At 35.5% G+C, this 21651-nt stretch overlaps 1 protein-coding gene across 2 annotated transcripts in view; it reads left to right on the top strand.

Annotated features, from left to right (window-relative positions):
- The window catches only part of LOC122790765 (Y+L amino acid transporter 2-like), a 1821102-nt gene that overhangs the window by 609216 nt on the left and 1190235 nt on the right, over positions 1-21651 (top strand). The window lies entirely within an intron of this gene.

Genomic DNA, 21651 nt, shown 5'->3' with positions numbered 1-21651 from the left:
TTTATGCTTTGCTAGTACCCCTTTAGACCTAATTTCCTTTTTCAAGAAGTAACAATCCAGTCCTACCATGGGTGAATTTATGGATACCCATCCAGTTGCCTAACTCTTTTTTGAGGGAAGAATGTGTGCTGCATTGTGTAATATGGAGTGATAGAAGAGGGTCGGTGTTGTATGACAAATCTGTTTTCATTGTGTTTTGTTTATTTGCTGAAGAGGTTTTATATCCCTGGTTATGGTGTTAGGGGACCTGCTTCATTTGCAAAAATATAAAATGTATTGGATCACTGGATCCCTAATAGCCCAAAAGACAAGGGATAAGGAATATATAGGACACTGAATAAAGGGGTAATGCTTCTGCCTCTCCTGATAGCTCTTGCATTTTAAAACTGTGATCTTTTTAATTGGGAATCTTCGGGTCTATCCAATTTCTTGGTATATCTATTATGATATGTCAGAAGGGGCATTGTATTCAATAGTAGGTCTGATCAGTGTGGAATATCGAGAGTAAGAACTTCCTTGGATCTAGATGCCATAACTTTAGCAGTCAGCTGTACCAGGTAAAAAGATTTGCTAGCCACTGTTTCAATGTGATTGTCAAAACAAGGGAATTATCTAACCTTATTCCAAGATCTGTCACCACACTTTCATTTTGAACAGAGGTGTTGCCTGTACTGTAATATGGATAAAGGGATTGTTTTCTAAATGCAGTAATATGTACTGTTTAACCTTTAGTTTAATCTGTTTTTTGAACTCCAGTTGTTGACATGTGTGAGTTCCATTTGGAGCTTTTACTTATCAGAGTGGGGCTAATGGGCTGTTAGGTTATACCTCACATATAGCATAGCTCTGTTTTACTTGTTCTAAGTTGACGTTCATGGCCAGTATATTATATCTCTTGATAATTTTTTACTGTTTATTCATCCAGTCTGTGGTATGAACCTTTTCATTTAAAGTGGAACTATTATTTTCTTAGCTTTGGACACGTTTTTTAAAAATAAACATGATTAATTTTTCCTTACTGATGTTTACTTAGGCTACCCTCTCACTGTCAGATTTGTCTTTAGCTGCATTTCTAACCTTATGTCAGTACTCTCTGAAATTAATGTAGCTTCGAAGAAATTGTACTCCATTTTGTACGTTTTGCACAACTTTGGTAAAAACACTCCATTCAAAATGTCTGGTGTGTGTATTTTTTGCATGGCTGTATTTTACGTGCAGTTTATAATTTCACAGAGTAATATCCTTTGGAATTTTTGTAACAGTGAGGAATTGTGACCATAACCATACCTTGCAAGTGTTTGTGGGTTGCTCTTAGTCTTTTTTTTTTTTTTTGCCATAGACACATGTGCAGTCTCAGAATATGTTACATTTATATGCTATTGCTAAGAGCTTCTTTATTATCTGAACATATATACTACGGATCTCTAAATGGTCTTTACACTTAGGCAACTGGTCTGCTCTCTGTTAGGACTTCAGATATTTATTTTGATTGGCATGTAATTATAAAATAACTGGTTTATTTCTGCAATAATATTTTAACACTGGCATACCTGTAAGTTTTTAACCATGTTATGACTCTTAGCTTATAGTCCTATTTTAGGCTATATTATGTTAAATAGCTTTGTTAGAGGCATAGTTATCTCAGACTTAGTTGATACAAATTTAGGAAGATAATGTATTATTCTAGAAACTGCTGCAATATTTGCTTGTCTTTAGCTTTCACATGCACAATTGCGCTGGCATTTTTATTTTAGATGTCAGCCCCTTTGGTATTAGAATAGTAACGTATGTATGTAATGTGTGTGTATGCGTGTTTCAGACTTCTTATCTGACACTTGTATTTTAAATGTGGTGTTATTTAACGTGAAATGTTGCTGTTTTAATCTGTTTAGCAGTTGTATGTTTCCTGCCATGTTATTTTTTGTGGTCTGATCCCTCAGTAGTCCGTCATCAGTTATATTTACAGCACATTTCATAGCCTTAATTACTTGTCCAGCACCTTGTTAGAATACCTCTAGTGCTGCTGCAAAACCATTTAGAAATCTAAGGAGTTTGTAGCTTCACTTTGGTTCATTAAATGCACAGCATTTGTAACTTATTTCATTTAGGTTCACTGTTTGCATCCAGTACAGAAATTATCTTACCATTTGGCATTGTTAAGACTACCTTTTAACTTCAAGCAACAGATGATGTTATAATCTAATAGTTTTTATTCAGATCTTGTGGATCGACATAAGTATGAATTTTGTCTTGCTTTATAACAGTAACCCTTTAGTTGGACTTGCTTTTTAATGATATGAATTTTCCATATACAGCAATTCATATTGACAACTACGGGCTTTCCTAGGAGAATTTGTGACTGTCATAGCATCAAGATTGATTTGTGTGTGATATTCCTGTGGAAGACTTCTTAAGCATGTAAATAAAGTTATATATTTATGATGCATATTATTGCTACAACTCTGTACAGTATTCAAGATGTCTCTGTGACTGTGTGACTGTTGCTTCATGTAGTTATACTTTGCTTTCATAGTATGAATTTGTTTTATAATTCCTAGATTTTCACAAGACAAGTAACTTAAAATATTAGGAGAATTTACTTTAACAAGCTTCTGGCTAGTATAACTAAAACTAATAACTTGGCTGGAGATTCCCTGTTTTCTAACACAGTGGGAAAAGACTGGAACCTCCTTCCAAATGAACTAACAACACTTTCTTCTTTGCCTCTCTTTAAACAAAGACTAAAAACATACTTTAAAACTCACTGGTTATGTCCATGTTGTAAACCTGACTAACCTTTTCCTCTACTAATGTTACTTTTACACCCTACCAATTTTTCACACATATTTCTTCATTTCTATGATGAAGAACTGAACTGCTGACCACAATGAAGCAATTTCGTAGTTTCATCCTGCTTATTGTTAGTACAACCTAGTACATAACAAAACTATGTCACTTTTATTGTGTAATAGAATTCATCTCACCATTCTTAATGATTTCTATACTAGTGTAAATATCTTTTTTGATCACTTTTTTATTATTATTACTGATTTTTGTATACTTATGTGAACTGCTTTCATTTACGATGTTTCAACTATGTTTACCATCCTGTTGCTGCATTTTAAGTAATGATCTAACTATTAATGTTTTGGAGCTTTTCTCCCCTGGTCCTCTACTGAAAATGGAAATATATCCAGCTAGACTAGCCCGGTCAACAAATGTAAAATAAATAAATAAATAAATAAATAAGTAACACATTTTGAAACAGCATGTTCTGCATTTTATTTTTATAATCATATGAAAGTAGCTTTTTGATACCATGGCTTTGCTTGCTGTCCTACATATGTGGCATGTGTGGAGTTGTTAAAATATAGAAACCACAAAAAAGTAAAAACTAAAATATTGAAACCTCTAAATCAAGCTAAAAGAAATTTAAATAGTAAAAGTAAAACAAATAAGGAACCCAAAAGGTGTGTGTGTGTGTGTTTATAAATATATACATATATATATATATATATATATATATATGGATTCACTTCATAACATTGAAATATCAAAATACTGAAACTCAAAACACTGAAACCAAAATACTGAAAGCTCAAAATACTGAATACTCAAAATACTGAAACTCAAAATACTGAAAACACATATTATGCGTAAACTCAGCTTAAACAACATAAATCATAACAATTTCTACCAAATATATGCAGGGGGGCAAGCCCCCCTGCACCCCCCATGTGGAGGGATGCACCCCCACACCCCCTGCTAATTAAATATATCAACTCCAAGATTCCACATAGTGTAGTTAAGTGCAATCTTGGAGTAGATATATAATTAGCAGGGGTGGGTGCAGGGGCTTGCCCCTGCATATTTGGTAGAAATTGCTGATTTATGTTGTTTGCCGAGTTTGACTAATATGTTTCAGTATTTTGAGTTTCAGTATTTTGAGTATTCAGTATTTTGAGCTTTCAGTATTTTGGTCTTCAGTATTATGAAGTTTTGTCATTTTCAGTATTATGAAGTTTCAGTGTTATGAAGTGAATCCAGATATATATATATATATATATATATATATATATATATATATATATACATATATATGTGTATATATATATATATATATATATATATATATATATATATATAGTTTCACTTCAGTATCTCAAAATACTGAAACACCAAAGTTCTAATGGCCAAGACCATAACGCCGAGGTTTCAGTATTTCGAAATATATTTGGTAGAAATTGCTATGATTTATGTTGTTTAAGCTGAGTTTATGCATAATATGTGTTTTCAGTATTTTGAGTTTCAGTATTTTGAGTATTCAGTATTTTGAGCTTTCAGTATTTTGGTCTTCAGTATTATGAAGTTTTGTCATTTTCAGTATTATGAAGTTTCATTGTTATGAAGTGAATCCATATATATATATATATATATATATATATGCATATATATATATATATATATATATATATATATATATATATATATATATATATATATATATATGTATGTATATATCTATAGTTTCACTTCAGCATCTCAAAATACTGAAACACCAAAGTTCTAATGGCCAAGACTATAACGCCGAAGTTTCAGTATTTCGAAATACTGAACGAGCATTAAAAAAAAGTAAAACTGCTGATGTGAAGTTGTTCAATCTCGCCGTTTGTTCTTACACGTGGGTTCGGAGCCGATCCATCGGCTCCAAGCCGGCCGCTTTCTAAGCTCTAGATCTCTTAGAAGCTCGAGACACAGTCCCTATCCCATGATGCTCTGCTGCCAAACCCCAGATCTAGTTTGCTGAACACCAGCAAGAAACACAACTAAGCAACCCAATATAACAAGGTAACTATTTACAAATTTATCACCTGCCCTCAGGATAAGTCGTTTCTCACAAAAGGGGTTCCCGGTGATGCCATGGTGGTGGCGGTGGCCACCAAGAAAGAGATGTCAGACACCTCTTCTTCTGTCCATCCCCCTAATAGAGATTCCAGGATGATGGACAGATATGGGAAACGCATCTTTAGTTCGGCGACATTTGCAATGAGATCGCTTAACTATTTAACCCATTTTACTCATCTTCAATGAGATCTCCCAAAAGAGCTTGGAGATACTCTACAGGGCAACACAGGTGATGCTGTCTCCCATAAAGTGACGGCACAGCTTAACACCCTTAATTCCATCGTAAACTTGTCCATGAGGCTCATTTCTTATGCAGCCATGGGATCGAGCCGAGCAGTGGGTTCAGCGATAGCTCTGTGGAGACAATCTTGGATGCACTTATGCTCCTTTGCGGAAGCCTTCAAGTCTTCCTTTGTGAATATCCCATTTGATGGCTCTTCCTTGTTTGGGCCCAAAGTCAAGGAGACACTCACTAGGTGTGAGCAGGAAGGAAAGACTCTATCTGCTGTAGGAGTCCGTTTTTCCACCCCCACTAGACCATACCCCAAAGGGCAGAGAGGTGGAAAACTGTGGTTCCAAAAGTCCCAAGGAGCTTTCCAGAACACACGTAGTGAAACCCCCTCCAGGGGCAGAGGAGGGGGGTATAATGGTAGACGCCGCCCAGACAGCAGAGGGGGTCCGCAGAACCATGGTGACAGGGTTTGCCAGGGAACTGCTCCCTATCAGCGCTCCTGAGAGGAGGCCCGACCGTCCTACTCTGGAGGCAGTCGGGGGTCACTTAGCTTTATACCCAGACGCCTGGCTAGGAATTACATCAGATTCCTGGGTAAAAAGCATAATCACCATAGGCTGCATGATTCCCTTTTCAGAATTCCCTGCCATTCGGGCAAGAATCCCAGAAGTTCCACCCAGTCTGCGGAGTGTAGCAGCCATAGAAATTCAGAGGCTGCTGGAAAAAAAGAGTCATCCAGCCAGTCCCGGTGGACGAAATAGGATCCGGAACTTACTCCAGGTTCTTTTTAGTTCCAAAGAAAACAGAGGACTGGAGGCCCATCTTAGACCTCAGCAGTCTCAACTCCTTTGTTAAAAAGGAAAAGTTCCAGATGGTCACGCTTCAGTCGATAATCCCGTTTCTCAAAACGGGTGATTGGATGTGCTCGATAGATCTCAAGGATCCATACTACCACATAAAAATGGCCAGGCCATCCAGAGATCACTTGCGTTTCTGGCTGGGGGCCAGTCACTACCAATTCTGAGCTCTGCCCTTTGGTCTCACCACAGCCCCCAGAGTGTTCACCAAATGCATGGCAGTTGTCACGGCTCACCTGAGACATTTAGGATTCCGGGTGTTTCCATATCTCGACGACTGGCACCTCACAGCCACCACCAGGCATCAACTGATTCACGCCAGGGATTACACTATCAGCCTGTGCTCCCACTTGGGCATAACCTTAAATTTTGAAAAATCTGCTTTATCGCCATCGCAGTATATTTCCTTTATAGGAGCAGATCTAGACACCACCACCACCTTGGTCAGACTGCCTCAAGAACGAGTAATATCTTTACAAAACCAAGTATCCCTTTTGTTGATGGAAAAGAAAGTCCCTGCATTCCAAGTTCTGAAGCTGTTAGGCACTATGGCAGCGACTCTCATAGCGGTTCCTCTGGGGCGCATGCACATGAGGATACTCCAGTGGTTACTCTTCACACAGTGGTCTTATCAACAACTTCCAATGTCACATGAGATTCTGTTGACAAATACTTGCAAAAAGGACCTCCTTTGTTGGCTGAACAACCACCAAGTTACCCTTCCAACAGCCACAGTGACCATGGATGCTTCCCTGATAGGGTGGGGGTGGGGGGCTGTGACAGGGAAGAACTGTCCAAGGTACGTGGTCAGAGATGGAATCCAATTTGCACATCAATGTCTTGGAGTTGAGAGCGGTGTTCCTGGCATTGCAACACTTTCATGACTCTCTACCTCAAGAGACGATTGCAATACAGACCGACAACATGTCGGTAGTCTGGTACATCAACAAGCAAGGGGGAACCAGATCTTACCCCTTATGCTGAGAGGCCCTGAGAATTTGGCAGTGGGCTGTATCCACCGGGCGCTTCCTGATAGCAACGCACATCCCGGGGTCATCCAACGTGATAGCGGACAAATTGAGCAGAGCCATTCTATTGCCTCATGAGTGGTCCCTCAAAGAACGAGTGGTGGAAAGGATATTCCGTAAATGGGGCCAGCCTTGCTGCGACCTTTCTGCATCCCCGATGAATGCCAAATGCAGAAGCTACTTTGCCCTATACTCTCCACCGGGGGACATCCCAAGGGATGCACTCTTACACGATTGGCCCTCATGTCTGCTATATGCCTTTCCTCCATCCCTGCTGATCCCCAAATTTTTACAGAAATCCAAAAGCCTGTAAAGGACTGTTATTCTGATAGCCCCGTTTTGGCCTCGGCAGATATGGTTCCCCTTCCTTCAACAATACCAAGTGGAAGAACCTTGGGTTCTGGACCCAGTGCCAGACCTTCTGACTCATTCGTCAGGAGTTCTTCACCCCTCTCTTGTATCCCTTAAACTAACAGCTTGGCTGCTCCACTTCCCAACCTAGCCAGGTCTCTTGATTTGTCCCCCGTGGTTCAACATATTCTGGTTTCCTCGCATAAAGTCTCCACCAGGAAACTATATAACAGTAAATGGAAACAATTTGGTCATTGGGCTTCTCAACATGGTATTGATCTCTTTATCACCCCTATTCATAGCATTCTGGAATTTTTTACTTCACTTTTCCATGGTGGAGCGGCAGCCGCTACTATAAGGGTTCAGTTGGCTGCCATATCTAACTTCCATGTGGGATGCGCAGGTTCTAACATTATGTCCCACAGATTATGTAAAGCCTTTCTGAAAGGAACTCATCACCTCCGACCACCTATCAGACATCCGATTACTCCCTGGAATCTAAATTCGGTGCTGTCTCAACTCATGCTTCCCCCTTTTGAGCCCGCATCTTCTTGTCCGTTAAAGTTCCTTTCTTGGAAGACAATTTTCTTAGTGGACATTACTATGCCGCGTAGAGTTTCTGAGCTTCAATCACTCTCTGTTAGGCCCCCATATTTACTCTTTCACCCAGACAGGGTGTCTCTAAGAACAAATCCATCCTTTCTTCTGAAGGTTTGTTCCGAAGCAAACTTGAACCAGTCCATTGAACTTCCCACTTTTTTCAGGCATCATGCCAGTAAATTGGAATACATGTTGCATAAGCTTGATGTTCATAGACAGCTGAGATTTTATTTGGACAGAACAAAAGGATTCAGAAAATCAGATCAACTATTTGTTTCCCATGCAGACAATATGAAAGGCCTTTCGGTATCCAAAGTGACATTGTCCAAATGGCTTTCTTTTTTTTTTTTTAAAACAAGTTTATTGTTTTTAACATACAAGAGAAATATCATAACAATTTTATACAAGTAATTAAAATAGATATGATTATAACATTCAACAAAACAACCAAAGTATTTACAAAGACATCCACTACAATCAGATCAATTAATTAAACTAAAATACCATGCTATTGAAGTTAAGATTTTTTTAACAAGTTTTGTAAATTATCCCATACAATATAATAAGATGTTTTTCTAGTAGTTCTTGACTTTATTGTATTCAATTCCATATGGCACACTATATTCATAACATTTTTAAATTCATTGAACGAAGGAGGTGTATCTGAAATCCAATTTCTGGTTATTATTTTCTAGCCACTGCTAGAATAGACCATAACAAGGGAAGCTTAACCTTTTTAACACTTTGAGGTACAGGTGTGTTGAATAATATAAGAGATTTAGAAATAATGAAATTATTTGTAAAAAGAGCCTGCAAAAATTCATTAATTGACTTCCAATATTCTTTCAATTTTATACAGTCATAAAACATATGAGCCCAGTCAGCATTAATTTCTACATTACATCTTTTACATAGATTATCTTTATTATTTATTTTATTCATCATCAAAGGTGTATAAAAGGATCTATGTAAAAATTTCCATGTAAAAAGTCTCCAGACAATGGAAGACGTAGTTTTATAGGCAGATTCCAATATATATTGTTTATCTTGTTGATTTGGTGGGTCACCATTAATGGAAGTGAAATAATTCCAGTAGGTATCTACACTGTAAAAAGTTTCTTGTCTGATAATTTTATGTATGTATGAAAGCTTACCTTTGTCAGAAACTTTATGTTGTAAATTTAATATCAAGTAATCAATCAGTGTTGGGATAGATTCTTTAACTGTTATAAACATTAGATCTATTTTATCAATGAGATGTTGTCTAAAGGTCTGAACCTCTAACCAGCAAGTTTCTCTTAGATCAAATTCTTGTTTTAAGAAATCTAGATTTTTAACTTTATTATCAGATATCAACTGATACCAGTACTTTAGATCATTATCTGTAGCTAAATGAGTTCCTTCAGAAGTGGATGACAAAAGCATACCCCGAGTATACATTATAGGGATTATAATAAAATTCCATTCCCTATATTTAGGATGCATGAATATAAAGTTACGATAGCTAATAATAATGTTTAATGGATAACTAACTATATGTTTAGGTGTAATAGGTGAAGTACAAAATTCCTTTAGTAACCATAACATGGAGGTATTTACAATCATATTTTTATGTGTTAAGGAGATTTTCATGAAGTGAATACTAATTAGCTCCCAGTAATCTTTCCATTTTGCAACATATGACTGATCTATTAATAAAGTAATAACTTTTACAATAGAGGAGATAGTATGTAAATTAAAGTCTGGAAAAGAAATACCCCCTTGAGACCAGCTATTAGTATGTTTCTTTAATGCAATCCTAGGTCTATTAGGTGCCCATAGGAAATTTAACATTAGTGTATTCAATTTCTTGATAATTATTTTTGTAGGTGGTAGTATTATTGATTGTATTAAGTATAATATCTTGGGGAATATTATCATTTTAATAATTGTAAGTCTCTCTTCCATAGTAAAAAACATATTATTCCAGGTATTGAAAAGATTTTGTATATTAAGAAGACATGTATTATAATTATTATGTATAATAGATTTAATATCTTTAGATAATATTATACCTAGATTAGTTATCTGACCTGAATTGGGTACATATTTAGTAAAATCACTAATGAGAACATTTTTTCGTGTATATATAGGTAGTATTCTAGTTTTTTCTTCATTGAATATTAAACCAGAAATACTTTTAAAATTCATCATTTTATCAAATAGAGACTGCATAGAAGAATTAGATCCTGCTGATGTAATTAGAACATCATCTGCAAAAAGTTGAATTTTAGATGTTGTATTTTCATCTATTTCAAATCCCTCTATGTCAGTACTGTTTCTGATCAAATTAGCCCAAGGCTCCATTATTAAAGTGAATAATAGTGGAGAGAGTGGACACCCTTGTTTTGTACCTTTAAAATGGGTATTTTTTGTGAGACATATGTTCCTACCTTAATATAAGCCAATGTTCCTTTGTATAGATGCTCAATTAGATTTACAAATGCATCTGAGAAGTTTATGCACTTCAGTAAGGTAAACAGGTAGTCCCAACTTACTGAATCAAATGCTGAACTTATATCAAGACTAATAAGTGTTAAATCTTTCTTTTTCCTATTTGCAAAATCAATTAATGTTAGAGTTCTCCTTATATTATCAAAAGTATTTCTATTTACAATGAAGCATGTCTGATCTATATCTATAATACCAGGGATGATTGTCTTCAATCTATCAGCAAAAATACTCATAAACATTTTATAATCAACATTAAGTAATGAGATGGGTCGATATGAAGTACATCTAGTTGGATCTTTATTAGGTTTTAAAATTGGCGAAATAAATGTATATTGCCAAGATGGGGGGGTTATTAGCTCATTTTGGGCCAAAATAAAAACCTTATGTATTAATGAGTATGTACTTTTAGAAAGGATTTTATATATCTCTGGTATAATACCATCATTACCTGGTGCTTTGTTTGATTTAAGCTTGTTTATTTGTGTAACAACCTCTGTATATGAAATACTTTTATCCAATAGTTTAATCTGTTGTTTATTAAGCTTTTTATTCATGTTTGTGGTTTTTAATTCCTTTATTTTATCTTTAGGTTCCATGCTAATGTTATTATGATTAATTTTGTGAAAGTGATTTCTAAATTCATCTAGTATTTCTGGTAGACTAGAAACATTCTTCTTTTTCCTTAGAGAAAAGATTTCTTTGATATGATTTTGTTTATTCAACCTTTTTGTTTTATTTTTAAGTCTATGTAAGTATTTGGGGCTTATTGAGTAAGACAAAAACTTGTATTGCTCTAAAGTTATTTTAACTTTATGAGTTAAAATTTCTTTGTATTTCTCATTTAGTTTGTTTATTTCTTCAATGACTTTCTTATCCATAATATTTTCTTTATTATTATGTTTATAAGAGTCTAGTTTACTTTGAATATCTAACAATTCCTTATCCCAAGATTTCCTTTTATTATTATACCATCTGATACTTTGTCCATATAGATATGATTTTAAAGCATCCCAAACATAAACAATGGAGACTTCAGGAGTATTATTTATGTCTAGAAAATGTTGTACTTCTGAAAGTATATATTCTTTATAGTCTTTTAGTTGAGTTAAGTATGCTGGTATCCTTTTGATCTGAACATTGTGAGTATTTTTTATCATGAACTCAAAAAGAATTGAATTATGATCAGATATAGGACATGAAATGCTTTTAGAGTTAATTAATTCTGTTACCATCTGGTTAGAAATAAAGACTCTATCTATTTTTGAATAAGTTTTGTATCTGTTAGAAAAAAAGGTGCATGGTAATGATTTTGAGTCTAGAGTCTATCTGATTATTAATATCATTTAAATGATAAGAATTAGCAAAATCCTTTAAATGTTTTGCATTAGATGTAATTTTCCTTTTTCCTATAGTGGTAATGTCAATTTCATGTAGTATACAATTAAAGTCACCAGCTAAAATAATATCTCCTATAGAGAATGATATGATCTTATCAAGATGGTATTTCACTGTATTAATACCAATTCCAGGTATCCAATATACATTGATTAATGTATAAGTCTTCCCATTAATTTGTATTGTAACCATACAAAACATTCCTTTATCATCTTGATAAGACTTAATAGTTTTAGGAATGGGCATACTTTTATTCCATAAAATAGCCACTCCTCTTTTTTTCTGAGTGTGCTCTGAACTACCTAATACTGTATATTTGTTTGTGGCTAGTTTATCAATATCTTTTTTCAAGAGATGTGTTTCTTGAAGGAAGACTAAGTTGGCCTTATGTAAATGAATGTATCTTATTAGACTTGCCCTTTTACACTGATTATTCAGTCCATTAATGTTTAAAGAAATTCCTTTTAGAGAAGTCATTTGGCATTTTTAAAACGTAAAACAACTTATGATCAAAATAACAATTAACAAAATAAGTAATGTTATACCTCCTCCTTTAGGTGTACCTTTAAATATAGCTGTATTTATTGAATCTCTTATGGGATTTTGCATAAGATTCAATTTTGTTTGTAGTGACAATGAGCTTACAAAATGTATTGTGGATGTCAGAACTATATACATACAACAGTGAACAAGAGAAAATAATGTAAGGATTAAACCTTGCACCCAGCCTGGAGTTAAAAACTCCAACTTAGAGTAGTACATACTACTCAAGTTAACCCCCTACCCTAAGCAGCAGTACCTCAGCTACCACCTTATTAATTTAATACTAGTTATATTTAACTTAAATTAACAACTTTCAATTAGATTATCTGGTAAGACAAAACTACACATTTGATAAAACAGCATCATATAAACTAAGAGAAACTTTTTTAAAAACTATTCATACTACTATATACATCTATTTAATATAATACATTTATATTCAAATAGCGTTCAAATAAACTTGATATTAGGAACCAAGAAGAGAGAGAGAAATAAAAGACGTGAGAGAGGGAGAGAGAGTGAAAGAAAAAAAAAAGGTATGGCATATTTACATATTAATTTATTCAAAGTTTGTAAAAATAAGTTCTAATGTTCATTTAAATCAATAGCTTTGGCTAATATGGTTCAGACATTACATATATTAAGATGTATCTATTTTCTGTCATGTAAATGCAGTTAACAGCTTCCAAAAGACTTTAAATTACTTGTATCAGAGCTTTTTTCTCATACTTATTATTGTCAGTAGAGTAAAATATTATATTTATAGAAATTGTTATAAATCATACTGCATAGTTATGTAAATTCTCAGAAACACTTGCATTATTGTGAAGAAAGCCATCTGTATTTTGTATATCTAAACTGCTGCTTTAAAATATATCACATGACAACTTCTTCCAGAATAGAGTCATAAAGTTATTTATGCTTGTCAATCAGATAAATCAAATGAATTATAGCAATGTATATGTTTAAATCATAAGTTTTTAACATACATTAATATGCTGCAGTCAAGTAAACTTTCAAAAACACTTGTATAAATGTTTCACTTTCTATGCCTTCTAAAATATCACATTTGCTTACTATGAGAAACTGCATAATTTAAAATCATTATAACTTACATATTTTATAAATTATAACATAAATAATTAAGTAATTATATAAAATAACTCACATTTAAATGTTAAAGAGTTCATTTTCCATCGCAGAGTCGCATTTGCAGCAGTTCTACTTCCTGGTAGAGTGTTCTTCATGAATCTGCGATGTGTCAGTGTGAATTCTGGGGTCAAAGTTCAAATTGACTGCTTTCAGCTTCTCTGCATAAATTCTGAGTGTTGAAGCTTTTAAAACAACTCGAGGACACTGTTCACGAGGTAACCCACATCCCAAATTGTCTCCCTTAACATTTTGGCGGGAATTTTGTTAAAAACAAGTGACTGACATTCATTTAGCAGTATAAATGAAGCTAAACATAACAAAACCTTCGCGAAGTATTTTACAAGTTATTACAGCCTCTATGAAAGTAAAACTAAGCCCAAAGTTATTAATATGTAATAGAACTCAATATTTTTGCCCCAATTCAATTTTTATACAAATCTTATTATTTACTGTACCTGTATGATCAAAAGCATGTCAATATATTAATATGAAAGAGAATAAAGAGAAAGAACAGAGAAAAGAAAAAAAGAAAGTAGAAAATAAGAGAGCAAAAGCAGAGATAAAAAAATGTAAAAGGAAGCTATAAAACATATTTACAATGGAATATTACTTGCTGCTTATATTAATAAAGATGGAAATGAAACATACTATTTACTATTATTTAGTTCTAATTATTATTAATTAAAGCATGACAGATTATTTGTAAACAAGCATAAGCAATATAATCAAGGAAGTATAATTAGCAATAGCATTTAAACAACATATAAACTTTATTACAAGGAATAAATAAGTTATTATTCCATTTATCATATTTTCATTACACTTCTCTCCCTGCCCTCCCCCACCCCTTACCCACTGCATAATCTAAATAGAATGTCATTGTTTAAAATAAAGAAAAGAAGAAAAGAAAAAAAAAAGAAAAATGTATCAAGTTACTAACCTTAATTCTCTTTGTCAGAAAGAGAAACATATTGAATGATAGCTTGTTATTAGTTCCTCAGATATTTTGACTGATTATGAAACAAAACAGTTCTTTGCACACAGAAAATAACTTTGATTAAATCTTTTTCAGAATATTTGTGGCTTTCTGAAAATGCAGTAACTATATTTAAAAAGATTAATAATGAATAAAAATAAAGAGAGAAAAAAAAGAAAAAAAACATAGAACAAGTCATTTGTTTTTTAGTCTCTTCTTCTTCTCTGAAGTCTTCCACGAAGCTTCAGTTGCCAACCTCTTTAATGAAGGACTAGCCCATTCCATTTCCTCTGTTTTATCCAAAATCTTATTTTTTTTGATAAACAGCAATGCAGAGTCTAAGTCATCAAAAATTTTAGGACCATCAGGAAGGAAGATTTTTAGCTTGGCAGGAAACAGAAGGTAGGTTTTAAACTGTGCTTTTTTAAGCTCCCTTATTAATGGCAGAAAAACTTTTCTTTTAGTTATTACCAAGGAAGAATAGTCATTGTCAAAACGCACAGTTGTCTCATTAATTTTAACAGGAGCTTTAGCCCAAGCAGATTTAAGAACCATCTCTTTATCAAAGATGATAGAAATCTAACTATAACTGATCTAGGATACTTTTTGTTAGAGTTAGTATTAGCTATAGATCTATGGGCTCTTTCGATACCAAAAGAGAATGCTTCTGGTAAGTCTAAAGTTTTAGGGAGCCATGTTGTTAAAAAAGAAGTAATATTGTTACCTTCAATATTTTCTGGCAGTCCAAAAATCCTAATGTTATTGCGCCTAGATCTATTTTCCAGGTCATCAAGCTTTGTTTGTAGATGTGTATTTTGTTTCAGCAAGAACTCAATGTTGATTTCCTCTTCTTGGATTCTATTTTCCATGTCATTTAGAGTCTCTTCTATGCCTGTAATCTGGATCTTCTGTTGTTGCAAGAAGTCTATATGTAACAAGTCTATTTGTTTTGTAGTTTTTTCTATGAAGGTATCAATTTTAGTATCCAGTTTATCCATCTTAGCAGTAAGTTGCTGGATTGTAGATATCAGAGACTGAAGTTCTTTCTTGATGCTGGAGTCTTGAGAATTTGTCTTACTGGAACTCATTTCAAACAGAGAAACTGACAGGAAAATTTCCAAGGTGATTTCTGACAGGAATATTATTAAAATTTCCTTTCTTTTTTAGATATAGTTCAAGAAATAGATAAAACAAACATATTTAGAAATAAAATTACTTCATAAATTAATTTTTTAAGTAATTATTTCTTGTCAGTGCAGTGAAATTGGTGGAGCTGAAGAAATCTGCTGCTATCCTGTGTTCATCCTTGGCCACGCCCCTCTCCAAATGGCTTTCTGATTGTATAAAGTTTGCATATTCTTCATCCCATCAACCTTTAGAAAGTGAAGTGAAAGCTCATTCTACCAAGGCTGTTTCTACGTCCTTAGCTCACGCAACTTGTTTACCTTTGGACACCATTTGTGCAGCCGCTACTTGGTCCAAACCTCATACATTTATTACTCATTACAAAGTGGACAGGGCCTCCAGGGACAGGGCTTCCTTTGGTTCCACCATTCTCAGGAATGTACTGTCATGAGCCTCCCAGGATTAGGGTGCTTGGGACGCTACCCACGTGTAAGAACAAATGGCAAGATTGAACAACTTCACATAAAGAAATTATGTTCTTACCATAACGTTCCATGTGAGTTGTTCATCTCGCCTTACACTCCCTACCACCTTCCCCCTCCATGTTTTGGAAGAACGGGTATGGCTGGTGGTCTGTTTGATCTTACTAGTATCTTCTTGTCAGCCAGGTTATCTTTTAACTAATTGTAAATAGTTACCTTGTTATATTGGGTTGCTTAGTTGTGTTTCTTGCTGGTTTTCAGCAAACTAGATCTGGGGTTTGGCAGCAGAGCATCATGGGATAGAGACTGTGTCTCGAGCTTCTAAGAGATCTAGAGCTTGGAAAGCTCATGGGATAGGGACTGTGTCTCGAGCTTCTAAGGGATCTAGAGCTTGGAAAGCGGCCGACTCAGAGCCGATGGATCGACTAAAAACCCACGTGTAAGAACAAAGGCGAGATGAACAACTCATATGGAACGTTATGGTAAGAACATAACTTCTTTTTTCTGCAGGAGGGGGCAAGCCCCCCCGCACCTCCCTCACTTACATATATTGTCCCTATGATAGTACGATAATGGGGACATGGCAAATCTCCCATTCTGCGCTTCCTCATATGGCACGAAATGGTAGATTTCTCTTTCCTCCACTGTAGCGTGATCTCTGAGTATGTATATTTAAGTAGGGGGGTGCAAGGGGGCTTGTCCCCCAGCATAAATGTCTGTAGTGTTTTATTGTTTTGTTTATGGACCACTTCAGTATTTTGGAATACTGAAATTTTGGCGTTATGGTCTCGGCCACTAGAAGTTTGGTGTTTCAGTATTTCGAGATACTGAAGTGAAACTAATATATATATATATATATATATATATATATATATATATATATATATATATATATATATATATGTGTGTGTGTGTGTATAGATATATATATATATATATATATATATATATATATATATATATATATATATATATTTTATTTTATTTTTTTTTTTTTTTTGCTGAATGGCTTTGCCCCCATCTGGTTATTTAAATATACTAACGTCACAGTAACACAACATTGCAGAAAAGAATGAATACCCCTTGGTGGAAAACTGCTGTAGGTGCTATCAAAAATGTACTGCAGCGCACTAAAAGAGTCATGTTTATATTTTTGTAAACCCTAAAACAATGGTAACCATCGCTCGTTCGTTTCTAACACATATTACAAAAAGGCATGGGGTTTCTTTTAGATGCTTTCCATACATAGAAACACATCAGGATGGATAGCAGCATCATTAAATACAAACGAAGTAGTTAACAGGCAGATCTTACGTACATGCATTCTTACATCTCAACAGCTAACTACAAAATGGCAGCCAGGCTTGCATGTGCTCAGTATTTATACACTTGTGCAAGCCCGTGGTTAGCTTCTTAAAGGTATATACACAGATATTGATCTACATCCTCCCTCTTAAAAGGATTGCCCTTTACACAAAACAATATCAGAGTTAGGCATGCATTACTATATATATTAAAAACAAAACACAGTGTTCATGTCCAAGTTGCTTCATATCTGCTACAGGGTTTAGAGATTCAACCATATCTTGTAACATAATGGGTAGGACCAAGTTCATCAACAGGGACAGTCTGCGGTGCACAATTCGTATCAGGAATTTCTGGATTCGTCACAAGAATGGGAATGCCCTCTGGAACTTCCTCTGGAATTAGAACACCACATAACTCACTCTGAGATAAAGAGTCTTTGTCACAGGCTATGTGCTGCGGAATAGGCTCGGACATCATTCTCAAGTGTTTCCGATTCCACGTAAAGGTTGCTCCTTCTGATTCTATAATGTACGATCTTGGGTCTGAACCAGTGTTCTTCAGGACACCAATCCGATCATAACCTTTGGACTTTTGCAGCCTTGCCACTTCTCCCTATCGTAAGGGATTGAGCGGTTTGCTGGTCTTATTATAGTAAGACTTCTGGGTTAGGCACTTCAACAGATTGGCTTTCATTAACCTGTTCTTCTTGACACATGGAACCAACAATTAACTACTGATTGTAATGTTGTTCTGGTTTGTCTCGACAGAAGTCTCTGAGCAGGTGAACCAAGATGTTTATCATGAGGAACATGTCTGAGATTCAAGAGATTCAGGAAATATCATTATTATCTTGTTTTGAATTTTCTAGTAACTGTTTTACACTTCAAACTGCACATTCTCCCAAACCATTTGACTGCGGGTACTCTGGACTACTTGTGACATGAGTAAAGTCCCATTCTTCATCAACTCTTTTGAAGTGTTGACTTGTAAACTGCATGCCATTGTAGAAATAACTTTGTGTTGACTGAACAGCAAACTGACACTTCATCTTAGTAATGACAGTACTAGATGCTAGGTTGGGAAGTAGGTCAATCTTGGACCAATTGGAGTAAGAGTCTACTAACACCAATAATGCTGACGATTCGATTCGAAGATGTCTGTGGCTACTGTCAACCAAGGTAGTTCCGGAATCTGGTTAAGCTGAAGTGGTTCCTTCTGTTGATGTGGCTTTGTACTATTACACACTGAACAAGATTAACGTGCTGTCTCAATGTCTTGTGACATAAAAGGCTGATTCAGTTCCTGGGTAATGACAATGCAAGATAGTATTATACTCTGGTTGCAAGGACTTTGGATAAATTACTTTCGGACGTTTCATTATGATACCTTTGTCAGACAAAATCTCATCTCGGTATGGAAAATAAGGTTGCACTTCTTGAGGTAAACTAGAATACTTTGATGGCCATCCATGATTGATAAAGCTGTTGAGCCTCTGTAAAACCAGATCTGTGGCTGTGTGATCGCTCAGCTCATCAAGATGTGTGGAAGAAAAATTTCTCACTTCCACGACTTCAAAATCAAGGTTCTCATTTTTATGTTGTTCTGTGGTATTTCTGAGTGATTTGGACAATGTATCAGCAAGATAAAGATGTTTGCTTTTCTTGTAGGCAGGATTGAAATTGTACTTTTGTAATCTCAGCATCATGCATTGCAGTCTTGCTGGAGCTGAATGCTTTGGCTTTCCCAGAATACTGACTAATGGTTGGTGGTCTGTTTCGATCTGGATAGGTCTATCATGAACATAATCATGGAACTTCAAACATGCAAACACAATTGCTAAAAGCTCTTTCTCGATTTGGGCATACTGCATCTCGGTTTGGGTAAGAGTTCTCGATGCATAGACAACAGGTTGATCCTCTTGTAGAAGGACTGTACCATGAACAAATTTTGAAGCATCACAGGAAAGTGTAACTGGTTTGTGAACATCATAATATCTGAGCATAGGTTGACTAGCAATTCTCTATTTCAGGACATCAAATGCTCTTTGGTGTTGCTGTAACCAGGACCAGGATACATCTTTATTTGTCAGCTCTCTGAGTGCTGCTGAAAGTTGGCTCAAGTCTGGAATGAACTTGCCTAGATAGTTAACCATGCCAGGAAAACATTGCAAGGCTTGAACATTGATTGAAGCTGGCATCTCAAGAATGGCTGTTTGTTTAGAAGGGTCTGGTCGTAGGCCTGTACTAGTAAATAAATGACCAATATTAGTAACGTCTTGTAACATGAATTTGCATTTGTGCAGATTGAGCTTAAGATTCACTTGACATGCCCTTTCTAGAACTTTTCTGTGGTTTCTCTCATGTTCTGCTTCATCACGACCGCCTACCAATAATGTCGTTCTCTATGATAGCACAAGGATACCCAGAAAAAATTTGTTCCATTGCATGTTGAAAGACTTCACTTGCAGAATTTATCCCAAATGGCATTCTCAAAAATCTGTACCTGCCAAATGGAGTACTGAACGTAGTGAGCAATGAGGATTTTTTGTCAAGCTGAATTTGCCAAAATGAATTATTTGCATCTAAGACAGAAAAAATAATGGCATTTGGTATTAAGGCTGGGATTTCTTCGACTGTACGGATTGGATGCAAGGTCTTTTTAGTGTTTTTTTCAAATCTCGTGGATCAGTACATATTCTGATGTTATCTCAGCTTTTCTTATGAGCTACCACCATAGAAGCTAGCTATTCAGTTGGAGTTTCTACTGGACAAATCACACCCTGCCACACCATTTTATATAATTCAGCCTTAACTCTGTCTTGCATGGCTATTGGAACTTTTCACGCTGGCCTGATAACTGGACTGACCTCTGGGTTTAACTTCATGGAGTACACAACTGGAAATGTGCTTAGTTTGTCTTGGAAAAGAACAGCATAGGTAAAAAAAATGTGCTGGGCAAAATTAGAGTAGCGGTCTTTTAAGCTAACATGGTGGACTTCCTTGTTCAGTAATAGCAATCTCATTTTCAAACTGTCTCTAAGACCTAATAATGACTGGAAGTGCTTCTTGGCCACATAAAATAACAAGTCGTAGCTTCTCCCAGCAGAGTAACATAAAAGCACTACTGAGCCTTCAGATTGTATTTCTTCCCCTCCGTAAGCAACAAGTTTTGCACACCTTGCCAAATCAAGCCTTTCACCATGACATACTCTAGCAAATGTTTCTGCTGACATAACATTACACTTGGAACCTGTGTCAACTTTCAGCTCTATGGGTTTTCCATTTATCCAAACAGTGCAAAGTGCTTCATTCTTTGCCCTTACATCTACTGCATTGACCATTTCATGAAGTACTGACACTCCATCAACTTAAAAAGTAGGGCTGCCACTTCTAACTGATCAACTCGTTTCTTAAAGTGTTCCTTTTTAATAAAATAATGTGGGCCTTTTGATTTACAAAATCTTTTGAAATGATTCCATTTGTTACATTTGTGGCATTGTTGACCAAAAGCTAAACATTTTTACCTTTTAGATTCATGGCTTCCACCACAATTATGACAGTTGGCAATGAAACTAGGTTGGGGCCAATTCTTTGAGTTTGCTGACTCACTCTTATGCTTCACTGAGACTGTACGAACCCTGGAATTTAATATAAAGGTCTGGGGTTTACCAGTGACTGCTGCAGGAGTTACACTTGCTGCCATGTGCTTGGGCCTGTTTCTCTTAACTACATGCTTCCTACTATCAACATGAGCTTTATCACTGTGCCTTCTAAAGCTGTTCTCATTTGTAAGCATATTTGTGTGCTTCTCTGTAAGCTCGTATATCTGACAAATCTTGATGGCTTTATTCAAAGTTAAATCACTGTCAGAAAGCTAAATCTTTCTCACAGCATCATCTTTAATACTACACTCAAGTCTGTCCATTATCAACTTATCCATTAAGTCACCAAATCTGCACGTTTTAGCTTTATTTCTCAGGTCAGTTATATATGCTGCAAAAGTTTCACCAGGCTTTTGATCCCTTGTATAAAATAAGTGCCTTTCCATTGTAACATTTGTCTGGGGATTACACATTTCTCTAAATGTATGATGTGAGAGTGTTCAATCTCGCCGTTTGTTCTTACACCTGGGTTCGGGGCCGATCCTCGGCTCCGTGTCGGCCGCTTGGCAAAGCTCTGCATCGAGAAGAAGCTCGAGACCAACC

Source organism: Protopterus annectens, chromosome 16.part0, assembly GCF_019279795.1.
Source record: "Protopterus annectens isolate FY-2018-M chromosome 16.part0, PAN1.0, whole genome shotgun sequence".
NCBI lineage: Eukaryota > Metazoa > Chordata > Ceratodontiformes > Protopteridae > Protopterus > Protopterus annectens.
This window is presented reverse-complemented; position numbering and strand designations above follow the sequence as displayed.